The sequence below is a fragment of the Acomys russatus genome, unplaced genomic scaffold (assembly GCF_903995435.1).
Source record: "Acomys russatus unplaced genomic scaffold, mAcoRus1.1, whole genome shotgun sequence".
In the NCBI taxonomy this organism is placed as follows: domain Eukaryota; kingdom Metazoa; phylum Chordata; class Mammalia; order Rodentia; family Muridae; genus Acomys; species Acomys russatus.
The window spans coordinates 8,754-13,972 of record NW_026131772.1 but is presented as its reverse complement, the minus strand read 5'-3'; the positions used below and the strand labels follow the sequence as shown (position 1 = coordinate 13,972).

At 39.6% G+C, this 5,219-nt stretch overlaps 1 non-coding gene across 1 annotated transcript; it reads left to right on the top strand.

Moving 5' to 3' along the window:
- Window positions 1-1,675: 1,675 nt before the first annotated feature.
- On the top strand, window positions 1,676-1,777 carry LOC127186466 (U6 spliceosomal RNA). The gene has a single exon (XR_007830389.1). It is a non-coding gene; the product is annotated as a U6 spliceosomal RNA (small nuclear RNA).
- The last annotated feature ends 3,442 nt before the right edge of the window (window positions 1,778-5,219 follow it).

Below are 5,219 nucleotides of genomic sequence, written 5' to 3'. Positions count from 1 at the left end.
GTTTTTATGCATGTAAACATATGTTTTATTTCAACGGAGGTATGTCCCCATATTTTAAATATCTACAATAAATATCTGATTATTTTAAGTATCTAGTACAAAGGGGCAGTTCACTTGTGTGTAGCTATAGATTTTATCCCTAGAAGTGTGCTTATGTGTGCACACACACACACTAACACACATGTACAATACTTTTTAAAGGGCAAAGTTCAGATTTTTAAAGAATTTTGTAATGTAAATGTGTGCTGTGTGACTGACTAGCCATGTTAGCTCAAGCTTGTAATCTCAGCTCAGGCAGATGCAGTTAGCAAGGTGTACATGCTGAGTTCCAGGCCAGTCAGAGCTATCTGTAGTTAAACCATATCTCAAAAATAACAGAAAGCAAATGTGCAGCCAGATGTGATGGTATAGGGGAGGTGTAGACAGAAGGAGCTCTGAGTTCCAAGACAGCCAGGGCTAATTGGACAGACCGTGTCTTAAAAACAGAACAATTTTATAAAAAATGTTCATTGGGTTGCATGATAAATTACTAGACATCTGTTTTTTATGACCCCGAAATCTGTCTCATTAAGAAAACTACTGTCCCTCTGCCAGATCAGTGCCATGATAAAGAGGAGTCATGTGCAGCCAAGAAAGTTGGGTAGGGTAACCAAAGTGCTGGGTAGGACCGGGTTGTAGTGACAGTGCATGCAGGAGCATATGGAATTTATGGATGACATCATTTGCTCTATCTCCCCAGACATCAAAGCCTGGTTTGAGAAGGCGATCTTCTCATCCTATTGGAGTCAGAAATAGAGGCTTGGAGGTTGCATTGACCCTGCTGCTGCAGGGTTTTACCCATGTGATGACCTGCAACTGTTAAATAAAGCATTTGTATTAAAAAAAAAGAAAACTATTGTAAAAAAAAAAAAAAAAAAAAAAACTATTGCCATATTTTACCTTTGAAGAATCTTACTTTTGTCCCTGAAATTCTCATGAAAAGGATCACAAAATCAACACTTTGGTAATCCTTAGCTACTTTAAAACTACTAAGACCTTATATTTTTATAGAGAGCTCACTAACTCACAAAATTGCATTTTAATGTATTTTCACATGAGTATATATGAGTAGTTGAGTTTTTAAATCAATAGAAATGAGAATTTTCAGAATTTAAAAAAATTGTTAGTTTTAAAATTAACATTTTTTATTCTGGAGTTCTTTGGGGTGAGGAAGAACACTGCCCATGGAAAGAGGGCTCAGATGTTAAGAACACATGTTCTGGAACGCTTCATGGGGGACCATGCCTTTAATCCCAGCACGAAGGCAGATCTCTGTGAGTTCAAGGCCAGTCTGTTCTACAAAGTCCAGGACAGCCAAGGCTAAACAGAGAAACCCTGTTTTGAATAAACAAAAGAAAAGAAAAGCTGGCCTTATCGGCAGCTACATGCACATGATATACATAATAACCATATCCTTTTTTTGGAGTTTTAATTACAATTTATATATTTGCAAGGGTAAATAAATGTTCTTTATGTGGCTTTAGGGAGGTACAGTTCCATAAAGACTGGGCAGTTGACTGCCACCAAAACATAAATTTAACACCAAATCACAGGCTTGCTGTAGTGCTGCCTCAGTCACGGCTCTTTTGTAGTGCAGTGACATCATGGCCAAGGCAGCTGTTTAAAAAGTATTTAAGTTCTTACCTTGACATAAATCAAAATCTGAAAGATACAAAAATCATTAACCTAGCCCCTGAGCAAGGATGAGGCACAAATTTGTAAAGCAGTTTGTATTTTTAGGTACAATCTGTAGTATTTTTAAGAAAAGACTCTAATCCTAGCACTCAGGGAAGCAGACGCAGGCAGATTTCTGTGAGTTCAAGCCCAGCCTGGTTTACAGAGTGATTTCTGTCTTGAAAAACAAACAAAAAGGCGTTTAATTGATTACTTGCCTAGTTGCTCAGGGTATTAGCAACGTGGTGGGGGATGGAGGCACATATATATATATATATATATATATATATATATATATATATATATATATATATATATATATATATATAGACAAGGTTGGAGCTAAGACCTTTGCATCCTGGTCTGCAGTCAGAGAGGTAGAGAGATTCTGGGTTTATGGGCTTATGAACCCTCAGAGTTTTGTGCTGGAGAGGTTGTTAAGAGGTTAAGAGCAGTAGCTCCTCTTCCAAAGGTCCTGAATTCAATTCTCAGCAACCACATGGTGGCTTACAAACACCTGTAATGAGATCTGGTTCCCTCTTTTAGTGTTCAGGAACACATGCAGGCAGAACACTGAAGACATAATAAATAAATAAATAATTTAAAAGCCGGGCATAGTAACACAAACCTTTAATCCCAGTACTCAGGAGGCAGAGGCAGGCAGATCGCTGTGAGTTCAAGGCCAGCCTGGTCTACAAACTTATTCCAGCATAGCCAAGGATACACAGAGAAATCCTGTACCAAAAAGAGAAAGCTCAGAGTTTCACCCCCAGTGAAATACTTTCTTTAACCAGGTCGTTCTTCCTAACCTTGTTAATTCTTTCGAACACCTTCTTTCCATGGTGACTAAGCACTCAAATATATGAGCTTCCAGGGGATTGGGGAACATTCTTATTCAAACCTCCACAGGGAGCCTGCACCTGTAGTCCCATGTACTTGGGAGACAGATTTCTCAGGGGAGCCCAAAACCAGCCTGTTGAGGTCAGGCTCCTCTACAAAGTGAATTCTAGGGTACAAAGTGAGACCGTGCCTCAAAAAAGAAAACAGACAAAAAACCTAAAACAAAATAAACCCCCAAATAATTATTAGGATCTAGTGAGATGACTAAGCATGGAAAAGGTGCATCTCCAATGTCTGTCTCACACAAAAGCCAGAAAAGAGGCTGGAGGATGCCTGTTAGCATTCGGATTCTGTCTGCCTACCTGTAATGTCATTGCTTACCTTCCATGGTGGCGTGGGCCTGCCCAGGGCTATATAAAAGGACGTTTCTACCTCCTACCTCCCTCTTACTCTTTCATTTTCTCTCTTTTCTTCTTCTGTCTCAGTCTCATTCTTTCTCCTCCCTTTGGGGTACCCCTCCCATCTTTTCTTCCACCCCCATTCTCATTTAATAAACTCCTCTATAGCATAATGTTTGCTGCCTGGTATCTCTTTTTATTTTATCTTATATCTTACATATTAAGCATAAAAATGTCAACTGCAACAGGATCACCCCTATGAACTGAAAACATGCCACATGTCCAGCACCAGGAAAATGATGAGGACATTGTGGGCTGTCATGTACACCTGTGAAAAAGAAGCCAAAGGTGTGCATATCTGACAGGCTGTTTCTTAGTTACTTTTCTATTGAAGTGAAAAGACACGACAATCAAGGGAACTTAAAGAGGAGAACATTTAATGTGGCTTATGGTTTCAGAGGGTTAGCATCTGTAACTCTCATGGCAGGGAGCATGGCAGCAGGCAGGAAGGCATGCTGCAGTAGCTGAGAGGACACATGTGGAGACAATAAGGAAGAGAGTCAACTGGAGTGGTATGGACTTTTGAAACCTCAAAGTGCTCCCCCAGTGACATACCTCTTCCAACAAGGCCACGCCTTCTTCAAGAAAGCCACACCTCCTAATCCTTTCCAAACAGATCCACCAACTGAAGAAATTTATGTCTATTACGGCCACCACTATACAACCTGATTCCAAGAAAGCAAAGCAGTTACAGAAAAAAAAAAAAACAAACAAAAGCCCTTAATACCCATATGTACATACAACCATACAAATACGTACACATGACTCTCTCTCTCTCTCTCTGTGTGTGTGTGTGTGTGTGTGTGTGTGTGTGTGTGTGTGTGTGTGTGGTTGTTTGTTCTTTTTGCTTTTTGTGAGACAGAAAATCACTATGTAGCCTTGGCTGTTCTAGAGCTCACTATGTGGACTAAACTAGCTTAAAACTGAAACTCACAGAAATACCTATCTCTGCTACCCAATTGCTAGAACTAAGTCCTGATGAAATGATTTTAATCACATGGTAGAATGGGAGGAGTGTGTAATACAAGTTGTTCTCTTATTGGCCCTCCAACACACACACACACACACACACACACACACACACACACATATATACCCCACATGTGGTGGCATACATAAACAAACAAACAAACAACAACAATATATATATATTTTTTTTAACTAATGAAAACAAACAAGTAAATATAATTTTTAAATACAGGACCAGGGAACCTAGCCCAGGTGGTAGAGTGGCTTACATCTGTGAAGCTCAGATCCCCAGTGCTGAGGCCCAGGCATGGTGACACATCCTTTTACTTCAAGCACTTGGGAGATGGAGCCAGGAAGATTATAAGGTCAAAGTCATCCTCAGCTGAGAATGAGCAGGCAGAGCTAGGTGAGACCCTGACCCATAAAGTATGAAAGAGGACAATCAATGCATGTCAAGTGTTCCTTTGCATAGTGCAGACTGTTTGATGGGAACTGGAAATGTTTGGGGCCTGCATCAGTTGAAGTCAGATTTGCTCTGAAGTGCTTCAACCCAGAAGCCACAGCATAATATAGTCTTGTTCATCCCACTGAGATGTTTGATGAAAGCGCTTATGGAAGTGAAATTTGTTTCTAGAAAATCATTTTAAATATTATGCCAATCTTCATACAGTGACTTAGAATATAGGCAGGTAGTCAGAATGTTTTAAAAGGTTCCTTAGTAATCATTATAACCTGAAGTTATTTATTTACTCAACTAGCAGTCTGAGATTGATGAGTCACTGACATTTCTAGACTTCAACACTTAAAGATATAAATGCCAAACCTGAATACGTTTACTGACTTAGTGTAAAGGAGGGATAATTTTTCTTTCCAATGGTGTGTGGGAACATAGGCCTGCACTCTTATTTACAGAAGATGTAAAATAGGAGTCCAGCCCATGAAACTTAATGAGACCCTGTCTTAAAGCTGACAAAGAGAGTTGGCAATATAGCCCAGTGGTTGACCTCTTCCCTACTTTGCATGTGACTATTGCTTTGGTCCTCCATAACTTCAAAGATGTCTACCAACACAAATGACCCATACTTAATTTAGGAAATTAAAATTTAATCCCAGAAATTACTTGGTATGGAGACATGTCACCACATTTAAACATAAGCATCTGACAGTTTTGCAGGAAAGAAAAAAGTGTATCGCTTCCCTCCACTGAGAGCAGAGTTTGTGGATGGAGAATCCCAATCT